Source organism: Corvus kubaryi, unplaced genomic scaffold (assembly GCF_017639235.1).
Source record: "Corvus kubaryi isolate FWS band 111438036 unplaced genomic scaffold, C.kubaryi_AGA036_p1.0 37341, whole genome shotgun sequence".
NCBI lineage: Eukaryota > Metazoa > Chordata > Aves > Passeriformes > Corvidae > Corvus > Corvus kubaryi.
In genome coordinates, this window is record NW_024581112.1 from 3,882,367 (window position 1) to 3,907,179 (window position 24,813).

Below are 24,813 nucleotides of genomic sequence, written 5' to 3' on the forward strand. Positions count from 1 at the left end.
AGTAAAGAAAAAAACATAATGGAAAAGAAATCAACAGACATCTGCTGACTTAATGCAGTTTTCTATAGCACAGGTTCATTATGGTCTTGAAATCATTTATCCCTTTGTTAAATCAAGTCTTACTACCACCAGAAGAAAATGCAAGAGCACACCTAGGGATTCAGAGTATAAGAATATAAACTGTTTGTATGCAAACAGCCAGACCAATGTCACTCACATATTAGCTGCAATGAGTACTGTAGAAAACCATTGGCACAAATAGAAAGGCTAATGAGACCTTTACAAAATGATTTTCATGTAATTAGGTGCAATGGGCTAAATTCTGCATCAAATTATTCTAAAGTGAAACTGGAAGAATCCATATGCATTTCAATAGATGTACTCTGCATCAAGAAGAGAGAAGCTGGGGGCAGAGTTTGACCTATTGCCAATAATACCAGCTAAGCAAAACAGCTAATTTGCTCTACCATGTAATTAATTGAATGAATCCACAAAGTCACAAAATAGATTTCTTCTTAGAAACTTTGAAAGGTTTCATGTAGGAGGAAGAGACTGAGTGCACAGAAGTGGAAGAGTGAGCAGTTGCAACAGGCCTAACCCAAAGTCTTGGGAAGGCACAGGGAATCTCCCCAAGAATTTCAGTCCTTGGACTGGTTCTACTGATGAAGGGTGGATGTCAGTGGTCACCTTTTCAACCAGGCAGATAAACAGAAAAGGAAGAGATTCCTTTTATGGTGGTTTATGGGGTTGAAGAGGTACAGGCAAGCTGTGCAGAGGGTTTCTCTTTGGATGAAACAGAGGAAGACCACACAAGACATCTGCAAAGGAACCACTGAAGTGTGGAGGCAGCTATACCAGGAGCTGGAAAGTCCTTTCAACTGCTGGCAAAAAGCTTTGCTACCACTTTTAAGAGGTTTACTGCAGGGTTTAGTGTGTGCCAGTGATGAAGGTGGGACTTCAAAGAGCACAATCTCCCTCCAGAAGTTCCTGTGATCTCCTGGATGCCACATCTTCATTAATGGCTCCTCTGCTTCCAAGAACAGTTTGTCCACAATGAGTAGAAAGTTTCTTCAGTACCAGCGTGCAACAATTTATGTTTGTTATCATCTCACCTGCTTTAAGTAGACAATCTTCCTAGCTGCTAACAGAGAAAAAAATCACTTTCATTCGTGGATTAAGACATCCCCACTTTAAAGAGTACTAAACCAAATTCAAACCTTGGTTACAGAAGTCAGCTTTAATTAAAAAGCAAAGAAGAAAATTAATACACACTTTCAACTTGCAGAAGTATAACCCTGGGTAGAATATTGGGGGAGTGAAGGGAAGGGGAAGTAGTGTCTTTATAAATGATGGTCTTCAACAAAACTACTAGGGCTAAAAATCACATAAATTAAGAAGTGGGATGCTGTGAAATTTAGCCTGAGAAAATTAACCAGGTTGTCACACAAATGTATGTGATGCAAGAATTATCTATGGGAAAAGGATCCACAATACGTACATTCTGTAGACAAAGAGTAACAGTGGTTCTAAGAAACAGACATTAAAAGACATGATGGAAGCATTTACTGTGTAAGAAATAAGACTTTCTTGAGCATAAAACAACCACGAGCTGGTTGTCTCATACCCTCGTTGAGAAAGTTTTCCTATAAAACATATTTAAAGTCTGCTACTGTGTACTACCACCACCAGTGCTTTTGATGGCCTTCTGCTTTGATGCACAGCAAAAATTGTTCCTAAGACTATGGTCATATTTAGGTTATATATATGTAAAATATAATCCAAAACTAAGCAAAATCTATAATAACACACCAAACTCTTCTCATCCTTGTCCCTGAGAAAGCTGTTTTGAAATACACAATATCCACTTTTAATGCTTATAACTCAAAAGGGAGTGGCAGGATTTATGTACATGAAACCACTGCTTTTATTATCAACTGGCTTAATCATATTTCTTCTTAGTAAAACATCGAAGTGGCTTCCTATAGGAGATGCACATAATTTGACAGGAACAGCAAGTCTATATTTCTCTGCAATGAAAAATTTAAAATTACTGTTTAGAAAATACTCCCTTGGATGTGTAATAAGTATTAAGAATCAGCAAACCTCTTTCTATTCAATTACAAGTAAATTAGAGGTTGTTTTAAACATTAAGAATCTGCTTAATTTTTAGGAAAGGCTTCTTAGGGGTTGGCAAACAGCAAAGACAAACTCAAGGTCTTAGGAATAAGGAGTTTTAAAAAAAATATTACATCTTCATTTCTCAGGGAAAAAAAATAAATTCTGGATTATCTCAGCATCTCATAAAGAGATAAAGCATTAAAGTTATGTACCTAAGATCATACATTATTCATGAAGTGCAAAATGTGCATCCTTAACTAGTTATTCCCCCTACCCCCAGAATGTAATTAAAACCAATGACTCTTCTATCAGGACATGTAAGAATAATAAACGAGACTGTTAAGTAATGAACTGAATTAAAGCTCCTGGTAAATTTCTTTGACAAGAATTTCCATTATGAGCAAAAACAGGAGGAAAAAAAGGAAAATAATTATTTTCAGTTGTTCATACAACTACAGCTTCAAGAGTAGCTGTTCGTAGAAAAAGACATGGCTAAATTTAACAGAGGTATGTTCCTTTTATCCAGGCAAGTCATCTCTCCTATTTAAATCTCCTTACTTATGTCAAATGATTGACAGTTGGATACCATTCAGGACACCTGTATTTGGTGAGTGGCAGCCTGAAAGTCTCCAGGGACTTTTCTGAGCTTGTACCACAGGAAACGGGTCAAAATATTTACTTCTGGCAACAACCATGAAACTTCATTTGCTGCTGTTATTTTCTTTCTAATTAAAGACTCATTTCAAAGCAGAGTGGAAATAATGTGTCTGCTGTGGTTAATATTTAATCAGCAGTCTAGCACGCCAACCATGTATCCCTTGTAATAGCCCAGGGTCAGTGCCCTGGATCCCACTGGGATGCCATATGGCTGTGCCCAGAAGACTGCAAGCCACAAACGACCCATCACGGGTTCAGTGATAGCATGAATCAATGAGGATACTAATTATTGGTTTTGAAGAGCTGACTCATCCACTGTGGGAGTGAACATTATGTTAACAACCTTGAGTGTTTCAAATCATAATATGAGATGTGCTATTATCAAAAAATAGAGCAAACCAGATTCAGATTATCAAACTTTTTCTAGGTGTTTACTGTTAAATAGTTTAAATATGATTTATCTGCACATAACACAAGCATGATACTTATTATTGGGCCTCCAACCCAGGAATAATACCACATATAAATTTTGGACCGATTTAAAATCCAGACCCCCAAATATCAATATGCAAACTTTCTTACACAGTTATAACAAGGGCATTATTTAAAATCTATTTGTGCAAACAGACCATTTCTCTCTTACTTCACAAGGGTCTGGACTAGATTTTGAAATGCAGAGACTGGGAAAGCACTTAGGCGTACACTCAACCTAATAAAGCACCTCCTGAACCACCATCAAGCCAGGACATGCTTTCTTATATGTTCAGCAAACCCAGAAGCTGCACTCCAGAGAGTCTGGCACCCGCCTTTGCTGTGCTCTTTCAGCAGCTCGGTACGTTTTCCTGGCATGTTAGAACTCCTGATAAAAGAAAACCTCATTACAGTTTCTGATTCATTACTGATACCTGAGAAAGTAATCTGCTCTGAAAAACAGGCTGCACTCTAGAGAGTGCAGGATCCCACCTTTTGCAGCAGGGCGTGAGGCAGACAGGATACCATCTAATATATCAAGGATTTTTGTGGCAGACAATTACTCATCTTCCATGCTTAATTTCAAGCCAGTGCTTAATTCTTTAGCCAAAATGAAGCTAGAAACAGGTGTTGCTCCTGAAGTCCTGGATGCTCCTGTATGACACAGTTTTGAGGTTTAAAGACCACACACAACATTCAGACTCAAAGAGCACCTCACAGGCAGATCCTTTATTTAGAGGCACTGACTTTTCTCTCAATAACAGCAGGGTAGTTTACCTAACGCCTCAACTCAGCGTGCAACCTCCGGCAGAAGAAAGTTGGTATAACTTTAAACTTCATTTAGCATTCTTGCAGAGCAGCTGGCTATAACCCCGTGGTGTACGAACTTCCTGGGACACAAACCAGGCTGGAGGCTCGCCCAGGGAACGCGCTATCCCACAGAAATCGTGGCGACGTTGTGCCCACCAGCATATTAATATGTGTCACGCCCTATACATTATTATTATTATATATTCATATATCACGTCCCGTGCAGTGCGGAGGCAACTGGGGAGACGGGCGGGCTGGAGCTGCCGCTTACCCCTGACTGTGCGGACGCGGCTGCCGGACAGAGTGACCCCTCCCGGCCCGTCCGGACCCCTCCCGGCCCCTCCGGACCCCTCCCGGCCCGTCCGGATCCCGGCGGGCGCAGAGCGACGCTCGGGCCCCCTCTGGCGGCCGCCCCGCTCCGCTCGCTCCGCTCCGCTCGCAGCGCCCGCCCCGCCGCCGCTCCCCAGGGAGGACCGCGCCGCCCGCTCCCGCCGGCGGACGGGCATCCCAGGGGCTGTTCTACCGCAGGCTGGCTCACGCCGCGCCCAGCAAAAGTTCCCCGTTCACGCCACCGTCCACTGAGTGCGGCTGGCAAAAGAGGCAGCCTCAGAGGCTCAGGGTGATGTGCAGTGCAAGGGCTGTACCCTCTTTCAAAGCATTTGCTGCCTGTGGATGAGCTACATTACAAAATTAGAAAGCAATCTGTATCATCAAGAAACAAGGAAGTATTCCAAGAGCTACACATTTCACATTCCATTTACTGCTGGTCAGAATTCCTTCTGGAGACCTATCAAAAGTGGGAAGGATTCTGCATAGGATAGACTTTTTTTTTTTTTTTTTCCTAGTAAAAAAGATACTGCCTTCCCCCACTTTTCTTTCCGCCACTAGAGACTTCAATTCTGCAGCTGGATCCTGGCCAAACTATTAAGTTCTGTGAAAAGCAGCACCAATTTTATTGAGACCCCACACTGGAATAAGCAGCATGTGCCAATCTTGGGGCTGTCATCATTGCAACTCATGAAGAAAATGGGCTTTCTACTCTGGGAGTTGGGAAATTGTATGAGAACTTCAGATGTTTTTACACCTGGCCTGGCAAACCACAGAGAAAACCTTGAAAATAAAACACGTAAAGACTAAAGAGATGGAAACAAATAGAAAGAACCAGTGTTTTTCCTAGCACAAGAAAGAAACAGAAATTGGCATTTAAGTTTGGTTTGTGTCATTCTTGTTCTTGAAGGTTTAAGAGCTATTGTCTGATGGTTGGAATCAGCAGTACTGGGTATAGGGTCAGCCTTATCAGTATGAACACTACCATAGTCTGAACCGGCGGAATCACTGGCAGAGATAAGGTAGCAGAAATATTTAATTTTGAGTTAGATACATAGACATTCTCAAAATTTCCTCAAGAAGACTTTTTTTTTTTAAACTAGAGAGTAAATGTAAGAAAACAACATGTACATATTCTCTTTCTGTTTCTCATGCCTTGTCACTGATGTTCTCTCCAAAAGAAAAGAGAACTTAGAACACTGTGGGGGTCATCCTACAGGAACAGGCATAGCTCTCATTAACCCCTCAGCAAACAAGCAGATCAGTTATGGAGGAAGGTGGTCAATCTACAGCATCCCAGGCACTTCTGTCTCCAACCAGGCTGAAGATTATGTGCCTGCACAGAGTAAGACAGCACAGCAGTTTCCAAGTGGCCCTGCAGTTCTCCTCTGCTCTCTGAGCTTGGGGGGCATTTTTTCATTTTGCACATTGTTCAAACCTTGCTGCAGTGATTTCAGAAGTTATGTAACTGTGTCAGATGATCATATGAACGACAACTATTTCTCTGGCTTTATTTTTCCAGAAATGCTTCTGGCATTGCTTTTCACAGAAACACTAGAACAGAAATAGCTCTGTGGCAGTGCTGGAACTTTGCCTTTTTAGGTGCAGTGAGGATAATTTTTTAACTAGCAGGCTGTTATTAGTTTATACCTATGTTTCTATGTGATATAGTGTTTTGCTGACTCTATCAGATCATGTTATGTATTGATTTTACCTACCTAAGTTTAAAATAAAAAGAAAATAAAACTTATTTGTCTTCTATATTTTAATTACATCTTTTCCCAGCACCCTGTTCAGTGTTAATAGTCCATTTAAAAGCTCGGTGACATTATTAAAGCATAAAGGAAGACAGGGAAAGACAGAGAAGGGAAAGATTGCAGCAGGGCCATTGCTCTGAGCCCCCTCTCCTAGATTTACTGGTGGTCTCACCAAGCTGAATTAGATCAGCGTGTGATGTTACTGAAGGTCTACAGAGAGAAATTATTATCTCAAAGCACATTGCAAATATGGAGTCAATTCTACAGAAAGATACCTCTGTAAAGAAAGAAGGATGATTCCTTATTTAATCAATGATGGGAAAAAATGAAGCACAGAAAGGTTAAGTGACTCATCAAGGTCACACAGTAGAGTTTGATCCTGCTCACTATAAAACTTGCTTTAAGGTTAACAGCAGTGAGATTAGGCCAAATTTAGAAATGAAGTTGGCATAAAATTCGGACTGTGGAGCTACACTGACCTTTCTACCACGAGGGCACGCTTCTTTGCAAAATAAAAATTATTCATCAAAGATGGCTTGTCTGCTTTTCTATCCAGGTACAAACACCCCTGTGTAATACATCTCGGTGACCTCATCCTGCATCCTCCATATACACACATTCACTATTAGGCAACACAGACTTGTATAAACTGACCTAATTATTGCTTTTGTTATTATTTTTCCAAGCAGCAATGTTTCAGAGAAATAAAAATGATTTCTTCAACTCTTGTGAAAAATGCTCTGTAAAGTAGGGAGAAGGCCTAGAGTATAAAAGAGGAAAACAGGGAACTGTTTGGCAATGACAGTCTTTCATTCAGATCTTGTCATGAAAACTAAGCTTGCCTTTTAATACAATATTCTTTTCAAAGAAAAATGCGGTCTTCTCTAAGTATATAAAGCTAATCACAACAATTCATTTTCTAGTGAATTAAACACTCCAAATGACCTTTATTTTTGTTCAATCTGATTTGGTAAGATGTTTCTGTTCTAAGCCAAACTGTCACCTTTTCATTTGATTTGACAGTTTGGCTGTTGAACTGAAAAAATCCATTCATCACCTAGTTTTATTATGATTTTACAGATGAGGGACTGAATTGCAGAGAAATCATGTTTATTTTTCAAGCCAGCACAGAAAGTCTGTGGCAGAGCAAGGAATTGGATCAACACTGCCAAACCTGTGCTAACATCACTGTGCTTTCTGTGCCAGCATATCTGCAGGGGTTTGTTTACCTGCAACAGATGAACAAAACACATGAACTAAAATGAAATAGGTAGAATGATGTGATCAAAATAAGTAGCTTTTCCCCTGACAGCATCAATTAGATTTAGGAAGGGAAGATGGGAAAAAAGAATCACAGCAATGGCTTGCTGCTCTGTACAAGAAGTTTGTCCAGTTCTGCCAGACATCCAAGGCATCTATGATGAGAACCATCCTGTTGCTCTTGGGACATGCCTGTGCCACTGTAAACTGGTCAGTGCCCTGATGGCATGGGACAGTGCATACTCCAGCTGTATAAAGCTGTGTATCCACATGTACATTCATGTCTGTGAGCAAGACAGGCTCCCGACGTGCTCAGCTATCCAGATTAATATTAGATCAGACTGTAACAGGTCCTTATCCTCTAGCATTCTCTCTCTTATGGCTGTTGCTGTTATTTCTGCATCACTTTCTGCTACAGTCAGGCTGTTTCATTTTCTCCCACAGCTTGAAATATGAAAATGTCAGGGATTTCTTTGCACTGGGCCACGTCAGGGTTAATATTCCACTTCTGCTCCTTGCCCTTTTTCAATCCGGTTAAGATTTCCCTACATGCCAGGTTTGTTTTGCTGAAGACAGCTATGAAACATAAAAGGAAGAACATCAGAGTCTCCTGAAATAACCTGAGAGCTGGCCGCAAGTCTAGTGACACGACTTGAAAAGATGGCAATGAAAAACAAACATACCTCAAATTCCCCAGCTACACAGACACCATTTAAGCATATTACAAAGCATTGTGTGAACTACTGCTCTCCTTCCAGTCCAGTCTTCAGGAAACATTTAATTTGCAGAGCTATAGCTTTTTATAATGTGTTATTATTTAGGAGTAACTCGAAATCACATCATTTGGAACCAGCATCAGCATACCCAGAAAAAACTGTGTGTGCTTGTACAAGGAATGTTTTAGATCAACTATTTTCCAAGTTCCTTTATCCTCACCTACATTTAAACCTTGAAGGGAATCTTTCACTTCTGGGTTCAGAAGTGCTTGGACCTCAGAATGGAAATTCAGAGCTCAGCAAAGGGCTCTGGGCAGTGGCACAAATCTGGTCACAAAAATCATGGTGATCCCCTGCAGCATGATTGCAACAACAGTGTTGTCTCGATGGGCTGGTCAGCTAAATGGGAAACATAAGCTCCCACAGGGGCACACCAGTGCAGCAACAACTATTTACTCCTTTTTACCACACACACAACATGAGAAAGCTTTTAGTCATGTGCAGGCCACCTCCCTCGCACTCACTTGCAAACACAAGCTCTTCCACCCACAGGAGCATGTGCTCTGCAAGTCAACCCCGGTTGGAATTAGGCCCAGAGTTGGAATTAACTAAAATGAACTCAAAGAATGTTCATCAAGAAGGATAAGCAGGAAAAAAATCAAAATGTAAAACATGAGAAGGGCAAGAAAGCAAACAAAAGGAAATTAGCACTGAAATAGCCACGATACTTGTGCTGTAGGGTGGTGTTCCCACTCCAGGGTGTGTTATTTCAAGATGATGCAATGCAAAGGCATCAGGCCAGTGTCAGAGGGAAGGGGAGTCCAGAGTGGTAAGGAAGGGCAGTGCCCAAGTCAGGATGGAAAAGCACAGTTCTTGAAAATCTTGTCAGAAGAAAATACCTGAAGCATAAGTGTTAACACTGGCAACTGACCATCAGTGTTTGCAACTGATGACAGGGTAAGAGAAAGCAAAAAGAAGAGTGAGTGTTAAATAGCAATGTATCAACTTTGATAACTGAGACTTCACCCCTCTTGGAAATTCTAAAAGCTATATTTTTTGTTTCTCATCTTCTCTAAAGATATGACAGAGAAAACACACTGTAACAATCAAACACATGGACTAAGATTTATGGGCTGTCCTCAGTCATACTGTTGGGTAGCTAACAATGACCAAAAAGGCCCCCTTATAGTGAAAAAATTACCATAGTTATATCCCAGAATTAAACAAGTGTTTGTCTTTTGTTTTTATAAAATACCATACTGGTCCAAGATTCAAATACTACCTTTTGGTCTTTGGCATTATCCCCTCAGACATCTTTCTTAACAAAAGAAAGCAGAGGCACGGCCACATTTACCGTGCTTCTTAGAGTCCAAACTATCATTTCTTAAAATGAAGGAAGCATGCCTGCTACCTCTTCTCTATCCCTGGTTCCAAAGATGGTGTTCCTCCTTTTGCAGCCAGGTTAGCTGTCCTGACCACCTAGTGTTGCTACCTGGCTGAAGGCATTCTAATGGCTTCGTGACTGAGAGACTTCAGCAGCTGCCTAATAGAATGTGAATGAGACCCAACCCTGCGAATCCACCTGCAAATTATTAGCTGCTTGCACGAGTAAATCCACTGAAATAATGGAATTCATGAGTAGCCCCATTTCAGCATTCACAGAACTGAAACATAAGCCAGGAAACGTTAAGTCAAATGCCCTTTTGGTTTAGTTGTCTGTATAGGCAAGCAAAAAAAAAATCTACAAAGCAAATCCCAACATCTCTATTACTAACATTAACAAGACAAGCCTCACTGAAACAGCCCTGATATTTCCAGCTGCAGCTTCTGAATACAGAGACCTTAGCATGGAAAGGAACAAAGGTGTGACCATAACATCATTAATCTGATCAGTAAGAAATAAAGTGGTGGTTACAAACACAGCCTTAAAAGTTACCAGAAATATACTAATCTTCTACTCATTATAGACTTCTACTCCTCACTGGACCTACTTATGCCACCTGGTGCAAGAAGGCAATAGAGACAACATATTGAGAAGCATAGGTAACACAAAATGCACTTAGCATGATGGAGAAGATGGGAATTGAGGTGAAAATGTGGGAATCTAGCTCCAGAATCTGATTATCAATCTTTATTATTTGAAAGCATTGCATATATGTCTCTACAAAACATACTATATGCAGACAGAGGATAACTTTAAATTAGATCAAGCTTGTAAAGGCCTCCTCAAAATATAGGAAAAATCAGTTTTTCAGGGACCAGTAAAACATTATAGCCTCACAAGACTTGTGACAACTTAATTTCAGACACAAACAATATTTCCTATGAAAACCAGCTTGCACACAGGGCAGACACTTGAAAGGAGCAGAGTTAAAGCTGAATGGGAAACTTCTAGGTCAGACATTTCTGGTACTTGATTTTGCAGCCTAAATAGCAATGTTCAGATGTAAGCGATTTTATATGGCAATTAATGATGTAGGAATTACTATCGTTATTGCGCTAGGTATGTTGCTTCAGGAGAGGTTTTCAGAGCTCAGCCTCTGAAGATGAAGTGCAGTCTTGGTTTTGTAGTTTCTTTCATGCAAACTATGTCCCCAAAACATCAGAGTTAACTGAACTGTCACAGAGTCAACTGAGCCGTAGAGATCATAACAAAGGAAAAGAGGCAGAGGCAATGGAGGAAAAAACCCAACCCCTAACTGTTTTCATTTGAACTAGAAAGGAGATAAAACAACCATGCAGTGACAGAGGTGGATGTTCTTTCAACCTTTTTAAATAATTGTGTTTTACCAGGTATTGAGCCATAATAGTGTAAAATAATGACATGTAAGTGGGACAATAATAGCTCAGAGAGAGACAAAAGGGTAAAAAAGGGAAAAACAGGAATTCTGACAGTGAAGTTCTGAGACTTCAGACAATAGTTATATCAATCCCTGAATTTTTCAACCCCACTTTGTTATTTCACACAACAGAGACCTATTACTATCATAGTATTGATATACTACTCCTTACTACCTTGTGTTCACAGCTGTGGAATAGCATCAAAAAACACAAGCAAAAACATAAGACAGGTCAAGTTACCAACAAGTCAAATAAAAAGTTTCCAACCCTCCCCTCCAGTATGTCAGGGAAAAAAAAACAAAACCAAAACAAATCCAAAAAAACACACCAAGAAAAACACAAAAATCCAATGAAAGTTATCACCAGAATTTTTAAGGAAGACCTAGAACACACTGTTTTACAAAAAAAGTGCTGAGTTATAGAGCTTACATGAAAAGCACAAGTATATACAAGAAACAACACTCTAAAATGTAACAGAGACTTCTTTTTGAGAGATATCAGACTGCAACTCTTTACTTCTGCATAAACATAAAGACAGGGTGCAAGGGGAAACATAATTAATGTCAAGGGTGCCCTTCCAGGTCCAGCAGAGAGAACTTGCAAACACACTTGCAGACCAGCCCTTTCATTAAGCTCCCACATTTAAAGGGACTGCTTCTGATGGACATCTCAGACAAAGGTCTTCCAAGATGGTCACATGATAGTCCCTGGGGTGAATGTAGGCTGTATTTTCCCATGGGAGAATTACAGTGTTATTCTGGACAGTTTTTCATCCAAAAAAAAAGAGAAATTGTGAATATCAGTTGTTGTCTTTGAAAGGCTTTCATATTTATTGTTGATTACCATCAATCCGACTGAAACTGTGAGTGCAAGGGTGTCTAAAATTTGAGTTGCCAAATAGACACAACAGTTATTAGAGAAACAAAAGTATTTGTGCATCGTTAAAAATAAATATGATTTTGTGCTTGCTTGAGCAACAACCTGGAATGATTCTTCCATAAATTGTTATGAGATTGGAACAGTTTAGTATGTGAAATAAGTGTTTCTTTAGTCACATTTTGATAGGAGGTAGACTGGTATGTCAGTGGCTCTCTGGGAAGAAGTCAGGGTGAGAATTTTACAATTTTTTTCTGCAATTTCCTCATATTCCCCAGGTAGCGGTGAGTACTGGGTCCTGAGGAATCAGAAATATTTAATTTAAAAAGTTAAAAAATAATAAAGACATGCACATTTTAAAAAAATGCATTATCAGCTTACTGACTGAAAGTCTGTATTTATTATTTAATTCTAAAGGAAAGCAGCAAAGTCCACTTCAGACCTCCCCAGGCTTGGTTCACTCCTCTCACTCCGCTCCAATGAGAGATCTGTACCATGGCAGGAGTCAGAATAGCTCCTTCTTCCTCTGGACCAGTCTGCTGATACACACATAGGAAAAGAGACACTATTCTAAGCTATTTTGGAAGTAACCCATTTCGAAAGTCATTAATCACACAGCTTGAACAGGGCTCTACAGAGTAAACCTATATGCCTGGTCAATGTGATAGTCTGTTAATTTGGTAGCAGGAAGAAAATTTATATTCTGAACCTCTAAGTCTTCAACATTTCAGGAACTTCTGAGGAAAACTCGGAAAAGCTGTTTTGAAAGTGCCGGACAAACCCAACGAGTTAGAGATGGACTGTGTTCAGTGGGAACCACAACAGAGAACTGTGTTACAGTATCTACTTGCCACAAATGTAAATTCATGCAGTACATACCCAAAGTCAGGAACACTGAGGGTTCAGGTGCAGTCATCTTCCAAGCAGACAGGAGTAACAATGGCACTAGTTCTGCACTGCAATCCACACTGGTGTCCTACTGGGAACAACAGGACCTGATCTTTCTCTCTTTGTTCATGGCCTTGGACTTCTAAGAAGGTCACAGTGAAGATAGCTCCACAAAATTGTAATATGTCATTCAAGTGGTCTCAAATAATTGTTTTTAACCAACAGGAAATTATTTTCCTGTATGAGACATCCCCATCCCACTTCTCTACCCGAACAATATTGTTAAAGGAGTTTCCATTATCAAAGAGTTCCTTGGCCTCTGTTGGTAGCCTCTAAGCTGTCCTATCATTCTGATAGTGGGTCTTTCCCTCATCTTTAATTTCCCTTAGTCTTAAAACAAGCAAAGCAAAACAAACAAGTAAATGAACAAATAACTCCAAACTAACACCTCAAATCAAAACACAATCATTTCATTTACTTTCTAAGTTTCTCTTCACTTTTTAAATACCTAGCCCAGGAAATCCCTTCCTACTCAGTTTTAGAGGAAGGCATTAATTTATTTACATTTACAGCTTTGCTGTACCTTGAGAAGTTCTGCCCATGAGGGAAACACAGAGTTTCTGGGATTCTTCTGACACAGACTGATTCCCAGTCAAACTGCAGAAAAAAAAGACAGCATCAGTAACTTTCAAAAAGAGGATGAAGCAAGAGCATAAGTTCAGGAATTATCAGCTTTGGTTTGTTTATAGCAGCTGAAGGATTTATAACAGTAGACCTTGTATGAACACCTCAAAGAATATATTTTTTATCTTTAATCTGTCTGTTGATACCATTCCAACTTTTCCTTTACACCACTACATTTTATGATTTCATCATTCAGCCTCTTCCTGCTTCCAACAAGGTGGCATTTTCTGAGCACATCATCAAAAAGTTGAAGGCCAGCCTCAGCCGATTCCCTGATGGTTTCTCCGGCCCATACACAGATCTACAGTTTCTCTGGAAGGATTGCACCCTCTCAGCCTGTATGGATCTCCTGTGGGGATTTCTGGTTTCCAGGTTCAGCTGCAAGTGAACCCTTCCTGATAAGCAGGTTGTAGAACTAAGGAATATTGTAATTTGAGAACAACAACAACAAAAAAAATTGTTTATTTTGCTTTCCTTAAGATGCTTTACCAGATGAAAGCCTGTTCTAGCAGGTAACTCACTAGACTCAGAAGATTCAGGTCAATTCCCACTTCATCAGCAGACTCTGTATGTGACCTCCTTAATCTATTCCACAGTACTATTTCACAGCTGTGAAATGGAAAAATTTCCTACTTCAAAATCATGAGAGGAGAGAATGCATCAAGGATTGTGAAATACTCAGCTGTCATGGTGAGGGGGAACTTACAAGCACATAGGCAGTGATACTTCATTTTAAAAGCTGACCCCTGCTTCTGTAGCATTCATAGTCCTTGCTCTTTTAGACTCATCCATTTATACCTTACGATTAATATCAGTAATTTAGCATTTCTATTACCCCATACTTTATTATAGAAAATACCAAAAAACAATTAAGTAGCTCAAACAGATGTTTATTGGCTGGGATTTTACCTTGAGATTACAGCATTTGGGGTCTCTCATGCATTTAGAAGCATTTTTCCCCTGGGTGGCCCCTTCATTGCTTTACTATATCATAATTAAAACTAAATTGCATCTGGAAAAACAAAATGGTGGGCATTTTATGATGCATTATTCTTGGGCTGGATTTGTTTTGCTTATTCACTGAGCAATTTGTGAAACTCGGTAATTTGCCATGGATATCCCAGTCATTAGCACAAATTATTCTCCTTCTACTGTATTTGTTTTTAATTGCCTTTTGAAATTAATTTATTTTAATTTCTTAAAAATAATTTGTTACTGGATGTTATTTTGCTTAAGAGGGTTTAATTCCTTAAAAGAGTTCTAGGATTGCGATTAAGATGCATATTTAGAGGAGGCATCCTTATATATTCACCTTGGAAATTTATGCTTCATGTATTAAGAAACAGTATGCGCTACATGCTGGGCCACACTTAAATTGCTTGTTTGGGGTAAAACATACTCATATTTGACTTCCCTGTAAACTAGAAAATTATCCAGCATACCTGGGGCAGCATGTAGCACTGTAACCATACCGCATTACTTTCTGGGGAAAAAACATTCAGGAATGGCCAGGGATCACCCTGGGGATTACACTGAAATCTTAGATATCTTTGTAAATCCGGGACAGTTACACAGATTTTTCTTTTTACCAGTATTTCTCATATATTAATCTATTTATTGTGAGAGGTATAGAAAGTGCTTCTTCCCCCATTTGGATAATAAAGTTGTACTATGATGAGACAAATAACCTAGTGGAGTGGAGATTAACACTGAACCTTGATCCTCAGCTATAATCACCTGACCAGCACAGCCTCCTTTTGAGCAGCTTCTACACCAGAGAAATTTAGAGCATCCATGAAGACCCTGGCAGAACAAACAGCTCAACAGTTTAAGCAAGCAATCTCAGAATCAGAGGGAACAGAAAAGTAGCTCCATAGCACTAAAAATATTCTCTGAGCTTTGATAAAGCTCTAGGTACACTTCAGGTCACAGGGCCCACCCACCTCCTGGTGACATTATCGTGACAAAATATCATACTCTTTACACAGAGGCTGAAGCCTTTTTGTTTGGTTGTTTTTTTTAATGACAATTCTAGTTATTAATTAAATATGTACTTAGGAGGGACCTGAGTGCAAACTTATACTCTGGTGGCTCCAGTCATATTAAAATTTCAGCCATTAAAGTCAACAAATTAGATTTTTGGAAGGTGACACTCTGACTAAAAGGGAAAAAATAATAATAACAATGGAAATTTGCTTTTTATAATGATTCCTTTCAGTGTAGTGTGCCTTGGGCTGTTTAAACTGCTGAATGTCAGTATTTGTCTTCCTTTCAAATCCACCTTCATCCAGTCTCAATAGACTGCAGGTATCTATCTATCTATTCATGTCCTTTGGCTACTCAAAAGTCTCAGTGAGACTTTGAGTACCATAAGGCATCTTTATATCACTTATTTAAATTAGGAAGTGTGAGTATGCACACACACAATACAATATCTGCATACAAGGTAGGGGCATAATTCTAAGGCTTTTGCAGATGAGCCAAAGAAAAACCATCCTCACAGCATGCACCAGTGCAACTGGACGATTCTGAAAACCAAGGTGAGAGAAGCCAGACATCACATCCGCAGATTTACCTCCTTCTCATGGGGCTGGTGACCTCAGCAAGCAGTAGCTCATTTAGTTTATTTATTAAGCACTGGGAATGCACTCCCAAGTGTATGCAACACTTGGGAAGAAAAGGAGATTGAACTTGCAGGAGTTTTTAGTCTAGGAGAGAGCAAGCAGCAGCTGAGACGCAAAGCAGCAAAGCCAGTGGAATAGGCACATTTCAGTGTGCAGTGTTAGTGCCAACAAGGCTGCAGCAGCTGCAAAAACCATTTGGAAGGAAAGTTTGGAAAGGGTAAAAAAGTAGCTCTTACATCCTTACTGGTCATCCTTCCTTTTTTTTTTTCTTGTCTCCAAGTTGGGGGAAAAGAAGGGGTTTGCTTTTGTCAGCACTTAGCAGAAAATCTCCTCGGGAGGAGAGAAAGCACATGGCTAGTCTCCAAGACATTTATGAATTTTACGTTTCCTAAATGAAATAAAAAGGCTTCTGGGGAGTTGACACATTGCAATTTTTGTTTCACAGAGATTCTATTTCTAGTCCTGACTCTTTTCTGAGTAGGTTTTCTCACTATTGGCAAAAAAGGAGTTGAGGAAAAGTATTTGTAGATGTGGCGTTATGTACAGATTTGTGCACAGAAATGGAAAGCTTAAACACCTAAATCTAATGCAGAAGGTGGAGAAAGCTATCAGGTTCTGAGCTTTTAGGACAGTTTCAATGCCATTAGGTAGAAATAGAAATGGACTGACTGGAATATAACATGACAAACTGAAAATCCAGCTAAAGCAATATACCAAAGAAGCATAGAAAATGCAGTTGGAAGCAGTGTACCAAGTCCAGAACTACGTTTACAGATGAGGATTTAAAAAAAAAAAAAAAAAGAAAAGCAGAGTATTTTTACAAAGTATGATTATGAACACCAGCCAAATTACTTCCAAGAAGAATGCTCTATCTACAGAGATCTCTAAAGATTCTCTGGGCTCATTCACCTGACTGTATTGTCCAATCACTTCAGTTTAGTTTTCTATCTTCCACATTTGCAGTATATTTTGGCAGTTAGCCATTCTCTGAGGATAATTATTTTCTGAGCAGCAAAGAAACTTCCCCTTTTCCTTACTCACAAAATCTTAGGAGAATAACACATGCTCAGAAGGTAAGAGCTCAAAGCAGAATTAAGCTGGATGCCTGAAGATGGGACCTGACAAAACCAGAGCTTGTGCAGGAGGACAACTGTTATTACTCTATGTTCACAGTGTATTTCTTCCCAGCAGATGAGTTTTCTCATTCTTCCTGCAATCTAGAGAATACCCCTGTATTTGCTATAGCTCTAACCAGAAATTAAACTGTAAACACAGTTCTGGACTTGGTACACTGGAAATGTTCGTGAAAGTGCTTCATTTTGTTATACAGATGCAGACAGAGTATCTAGAAGAAAGAAAGAGCTGTTTCCCTTTTGCTTTATGAAGCTTTTCACTTCTGACAAGTGGATGAACTAATCTGAGAATTTACTGATGTCCCTGCAAGTTTTCGATTCCATTTTTAGAATAATCTGCACTAACTGCTTTGGGAAGTGTTTTCCAGCCCCTCTTGTACTTTTGATAGTGGATAACTGCACCCATATAGAATGGGTAGAATGAAGTACAATTTGAAGAATTAACATTTGAATAGTGTTTGTGATTTTCAGACTGAACAGGAGCTAATTAAGAAGTCACAAATTCCAGGAGATGGCATTTCTTTCTACAGTTTTATGTCCTGGTTTTCAAGTGCACCCAGGTAGAGCTGGATAAGGAAAACTGGAAGGTGATGTATCAGGAGAGCCATGTGAATTTCTTTCCATGAATCAATGTTTTTTATTCTTGTTTATCTTTTGTCACAAAATTGATGCCAGCTTCTGGTTCCTCCTTCTAGTTACTCCAGGGCAAGCAGAGGAAGAAGATGCCCAGTCACACTTTTTCCTTTGGTCACACACTCAGAGCTGGAGAAGCTCATGCAGCACAGAAATAACTTTTGTGGAGTTGTTATTATCAAGGAGTCTGATGGGTGACCTCATTGCTCTCTACAGCTTCCTGAGGAAGGGGAGTGGAGAGGGAGATGCTGATCTGTTCTCCTTGATATCCAGTGATGGGATTGGGTGGGAAAAATTCAAATCTGCATCTGGAGAGAAGAGATAGAGGCTCTATCACCACTGTACCTTGGGAGCTGTGTCCTAGAATGCAGTGACTCAAAGAAAATTTTGTGAGTTAAGTTGGACAAGCCACGGTGAACACCACAGTGGGGTGAGAAATGCTGGTGCATTTCTCATGCTTTACATGTTAGAGCATGGAGACTGCATGTGGAGAAATTATTTATCTCTGTTACATTCATTATGCTGATATTAGAAAACTGCAATATTAGATATTATGCTGATATTAGAAAACTTTTAATAGATGCATTTAAATCTATTTTAAACACTAGAGGTGTGGGAGGGTAGGGAAATGCCAGATAAATTCCTTCATGACTGGAGAAAATATTTTACAGTAGCAGAAGCAGGAAGTTCAGTCTGTTTATTTTATCAGAAAAATAGATTGACAGCTGACTTGATGCCAGCATATAAATATCTTCACAGGAAGAAAATGCAAGATGCTAGAACAGTATCTTTCTTTTTAAAGCAAGGATGGACATAGATACAATATTTGGAAAGAGAAACCAGACAATTTGAGATAAAAATCAAACTTTTTTTTTTTAGACAAAAAATATGGTTAACCCACTAAAGGGAATTACAAAGGAAAACAGTGAACATTTTCACATCAGGACTAGATAGTTTCTTTATATTTTTGTATTTTAGTGAACTCTAAACTTAAGTTGAGACATGGGCAATAAAGTGAAATTTAATACCTGTTAAGGGTTGGTTTGCCAGCATACATGAGAAAATGATTCTTGCTGACCTGAAACACGGGATCTAAACCTGTCCCATTGCCCATGATGGGCATCCTTAATTCCCTTTGTATTTGTATGATCTTCATAGAATCACCAAATCATTTAGGTCAGAAAAGACCTTTGAAATCATCGAGTCCACCCTATGACCTAACACCACCTTGTCAACCAGACCATTGCACTGAGTGCCACATCCAGTCTTTTCTTAAACACCTGGAATACAGATTTCAGATATCCTTTATGGATAAATTTCAACAGTGGAAATTTATTGTCACTTTTGCACTCTCGATTTAGATGTCTGGAAAGAGCAAAGGGTGAGTCAGAAGCCCCTATTTACTGTTTTGGAAATCATTCTCTTGTTCAATAACCTACTGGGGAAAAAAACCAACTAAACAAGTACCAGTAAGACAACTTTAATGAAAGTTACCAGCGAAATACTATTTCAATGGCTTCTACAGACTTTGTAAACATACTGTTTTCAAGTCCTCTGTTAAACAGAACAACAGCAAAAGCTGTAGCTAGTCCTATTTTAGTGGCTTGAACAACAGTGATAACAAAAAGAGCAGCTTTGCTTTTCCCTTCCAGAAAGCAGCAATGTCAGCTAGAATTGGCAGCCAGCTGAAAATAAAGTGAGGCCCCAAACGGCTGAGAGACAACAGTTGACATTTCCCACACTGCTGTACCTCTAGGCTTCTTTCCCTGTGATTCTGTGCAAAACTTGCCAGCTTTTTGCTGCTATTTGGAAACAGGATTAGGGCAAGTAAAAGTGAACCAGCAATTCAATAATTTGTTGCTCTGTCTTTGTTTGTCTGGTTACTTTTCCAGAATGACAGGATGCATTTCAATTGAAGCAGCTGACAGTCTTTGTAAGTCCTCATTGCAACCTTTATATGGAACACTTTTTTTTCCTTTTTTTTTTTCCCCTGCAACCTTTGCTATTAATGCTACATTTTACTGGTAGTAACTGTATTTTTTAAGCATGAACAATGTCCTTTGGGACATTTAAGACACAGGGAGAGAGACTATTTACAAGAGTGTATAGTGACAGGGCAAGGGGAAATAGCTTCGACTGAAAGAGGGCAGGTTTAGGTTAGATATTAGGAAAAAATTCTTTACCATGAAGATGGTGAGGCCCTGGAACTGGTTGCCCAGACGTTGTGGATGCTGCATCCCTGGAAGTGTTTAAAGCCAGGTTGGATGGAGCAACCTGGTCTAGTGACGAGTGCCCCTGCCTCAGGCCAATCTATATTTCTATGAAAAAGGTCTCAGTTCTAGGCAATTTTTCTTGGAAACAGAGAATACTGTTCAGAAAAAAAAAAACCAACAACAAGAAAAACCTAAAGCCAACCACCCTGGCTGATCCAGAGAATAATCTTCTAGCAGACTGACTTTGTTTCTAGCATGACCACATACTGGACAGAATGTCGTGGAGGGTCAGATGCAGTCACCCATGCTGGAGAGAAGCTCTGCAGATTTCAGTAAAAACTACTTATTGCATAAATTAATGTTACCAAGGGAGACAAAATCAGTCCCATAACAAAGGAATATACTTTTACAGAAATTGCATTAGCAAGTTTTGCAAAACAGAAATGAGATTTTGAATACAGAGTTGGGTACAACTACAGCTGAAAGGAATTCAGAAGACAGAGGAGAAAAAATTTAAAAAAGGTTTCATGACAGAGAATATAGAAGATAAGAAGGAAAGATAAGTGTACATATACAGGCAAGGGAATCTGTATAGGGCACTGAAGGGAATGAGCATTGTCTTAAATTTATTGAAGAAACAGGGTCTGGATGAGGCCCCCTGAATTACATATTCAGAACACCAAGCTAAGGTTATTTGAGCTCTTGCACTTCTGATAGACAAGGATAAGATAAGACTCCAGCTGGAAAGAATTAGAGCAATAACACAGAAACCCATGCTGGACACTAAAGAAGATTTCTGAGAAAAAAAACCAGAATCACAATTTTATTATTAGACTTTGTGTTAGGAGACAAGACAGTAGCACCCAATGTGCCTTTGAGAGAGCTTGGAAAATTACGATGGGACGGAAGCTAAGGGAATTTGCATCAGTGGAGGAAAAAGTGAACTGGAGCAATGATCCTAAATGAGAACATTGAAAAGCCCTTTGGATCAGGGCTCTGCAAAAGGCTATCCAGGGACAGTGCACAAACAGATGAGATCATTCACAGTTTCAATGAAAAGGCAAGCTGGCAGATTTTTTTAAAACACAGGTGACTGAAAGGTTCACCTAGATTGTTACTTTTTTAAAGGATGAGTTCTTGTCCTCTCTCATTAAAGATCTTTTGAATTAACTCCCCTGAGCTAATACATTTATAAGTGAACAAGTATTCATTTTAAATATGCCAGTAGGACTGAGGAATTCAAATCTAAATATGATATGCAGGAAGAAGACTCAACAACAAAAAACCAATTTATTAGTATAAAAAGTATGGAAGAAAGGTGTTGTAAGACAAAAAGAAGTCAAAGTAAAATGGTAGAAGAAAACCCAATAAAAATAAAGATGATGCCTTAAGCACCATTCAGAGAGAACAATTGGGGTTTTGACAGAAATCAGTAGAAAGGGGGACTGTACCAAGGACTAATAAAAATGAGCCCAGAGAAATAATCAAAAAACAGTGAAGACATCAAAATGCTTTAAATCTTTTTTTTTTCCCAATTAACTGTTCTTAACAAAAAATCAAGGTTTGCTTTAATTAATTTTGCTTTTTTTCCTCTTTTGTGATAAAACTGAAGAACAAAATAGTCAATCTTTTTGGTTTTAATATAGCATTTTACTTCAACTAATTCTCAGGGGCAAAGTGGAAATGGAAAAGGACTTCATTTTGAAGCAAAAATGTTATATTGATTTTTGAAACTAGTGTACCTGGTTACTTTTTGAGCTATGCAACCCAAAAATTATATGAAATTTTAAAATATGAAGAGATAAGAAAGATGGCATTAAAGACAAAACCCAAATGTTTGGAAACTACCAAACTTGCAGAGTGAATAAGTAAGAGCTTCATTTCTTAGAGGTTGAGAGTATTAGAATGTACAACCCTGGTGTAAGTCACTGAGTAGCAAAATGCAGAATCAATCTTTCCAGACTTACTAGTCTAATGCAGCTCCAAAATCAGCTTAATGTAGCGAAATCAGTCAGCAGATCGTCACACACCAGGGTTTTTAGGAGAATAAGTCAGAGCAAACTGTGTCCTGACTGGCATGTGCTTTTTTCTTGCAGCCAATAACAGATGCTACAAGAGAACTCTGGGCTGTTTTGCATACACCAGGGCTGAATCCAGGATGCATCCTTATTACCTCTGTTATCCAAATGGATATTTGTTTCTGAGAGTGTCTGGGCTGTAACATGTAAGTGTGAAATAAATGAGAAAAGCATACAGGATTTAGAGACAGGAAACTCCGTGGAGACAAATGGAAAGGTAATAGCGCAGGAGAACAAAGGGATTTATGTAAATGCACCTGGGTACCTTAGGTGAACGTTTCAGTGACTGCATCTCCCCATGCAAGGGAATTCAACTTTTGAACTCTCTCTCCCAACACTTTCTTTTTAATCTTGTTTTTTTCCACAGATTTCTGGCTTTAATTGTGCAGATCTGAGACCTTAAGGATGTTGTTTTCTGTTAATGATGATACACAAAGCTGACATGAGGTCAGAACTTAATTAATTTCAGCTCTTTTACTACTTCTAGAAGGCAGCAGGAGAGGGGAAAAGATGAATACTTTATGTCTTTCGAAAAACCAACAACAATTATTTTAAATAAAAAGACCTTCTCTCTCCAGGAGTAACAAAAATGTAGTGTACAGAAATAGATGGCACAATTTGTGACTGTGTGAATTTTTTATGAAGATGTATTTCCACATTTGCTTCTCCTGAATAATGTGAGTTACAAGCAAGATTTCTGATAAGTATCTTATTTTTGTGGCTCTGACTGAGTACTGCTAATTCCATTTTCAAATAATGTATCCTTAAGTGGCATATGTATGTTTGTGTCCTAGGAACCCATCAGTAGATAAGAATATTGAGTATAATTGATCCAGTTTTGACAGCCATAGAATACAGTATTTTGTTGGCATGTGCTATTGGTACATTTGTCTATATCTCCTCAGCCTAGGAAAGAAAATATTCTGGACTTCTGGTCGGCTTCTGCGGCAAACATTATCAGTAAAAGGCAACAGAGTTGTGCCAATCACAGTAAAAAGTTTCCTCTGGAAGTCTTTCATGCTAGAATAGTAGCTTTTTCAAAAAACATTGCTGTATGTGAAACTACTTGCTTTCATTATAATCAGAGCTTGCTTTTTAAAGTACACTAGAAAAACAGTAGACTTGTATTTTAGCAACAAACAGCTATTTTTATTCTGTCATAATTTCTTCAGGTACATGAAGACAGTTTATACTCTGTTTCTGTTCAGGCCTATGAACCCAGTTCTGGATGAGGCCATGAAGTAGCTACATAAGCACATGAGCTATGAGTCTGCAAAATAGACACCATATTGCATCTTGGGTGCTGTAGTAATTCCCCTGGCTGTTAAAAATGACAAGGCATATGAACTAACAGGAGGGGAGAGTGTGTCTTTTCCTGAAAAGTAAAAAAAATAAAATGAACCAACCAAATCTCAAACTTACACAGAAGAGAGTATAGAAGGAACTAGTACTCTTAAAACTTTCTCTGGTGATGGGTACCAATAGATAGATTGTCTTTTTCTCTCTACCAGAATGTCAATGCAAAAATAATAATGCTCACAAGTACATTCTCTGCCAGAGTGACATTTCATCATCTGCAGTACTGGTCCCTTAGGTCCCTCCAGAAAATCCTGGGTTTATGTGCATGTCATGGAATTTATCTTTCTCATACTTCCTCCCTTTATCTCTTCCTCTTTCCCTCTGCCTGCCTTTCTTTTCTTCTCTGTCCCACTCCATCTCTCTTTCTTTCATTTCCTCTCCCCCCTCCTCTCATATTTTCCTAGTTAAAATGTCAGGGGATCATTCTCTGCTGTAGCGGGTTGGGTTTGTAACCAGGCAGAAACACCAATTTAGTGTAGTGGTTTGGCCCAAGATACTCATTACTGTTTATCTTCTGTGAGATAAGAATTAGGAGAAATGCAAAGCAGGCACCAAACTTGAAAGAATATAAAGAAGTTTGTTAACAGACCTAAAAGAAGGGAAAAAAAATCAAACCACACCTTCAGAACTCTCCTCCTCCCCCCACCTTCCTCCCTTCTCCCACTGACAATGTGAAAAGACAACCCTTAAGATGTTCAGTCTGTTTATCACTTCCATAAGAACCTTGTTCAGTCCATTTAGAAAGAGAAGTCTCTCTTACCCATGCTATGAAAACATTATCACAATGAGACAGCCGCCCACTTCCAAATATTGTTCAGTCCATTTAGGAAGAGGAATCTCTCTGCCTGCGTGTGAGTCCTTTCCCCCGACTTGCAGCTTTTCCCGCAACTGCTTTCGAGGGTCCACTCTTGAAGTTTTTTGGGGTACAGTTTTAAGGTTGAGCCGTTCAGAAACAAAGGTTCTCTTCACCCATCTCTGGGAGCATTTCAGCTCTAAGAAATCTCTGGGAGCATCTCTAAGAACTGAGGTTTTCTCCTTTCCCATTTGGAGCAAAAGTCCTCATCGCTTCCATCTCTCCCTGTTCAAACTTCTCATGAAATTACAGCTGCGTCAGCATCTGCCTATCTCAGCACAGGTGCTTTTGCTAACAAGCATGAATTGAACACTCCACCCCCCATATCTTCATGAAATTACAATGGGTACTCTGATATATCGTAGCTTTACAACAGAATTTCAGCTTTAAGCATCTCCTCTTTCTCTTCCCTCAGGTTTTCAGCTCTTCACAGCACTAAAAGGGTTAATGTCACCTCAGCCTTGCAGCTGGAATGTTGCTTATCTCTGTCGGTCACATGACCTCTGCCCGACAGT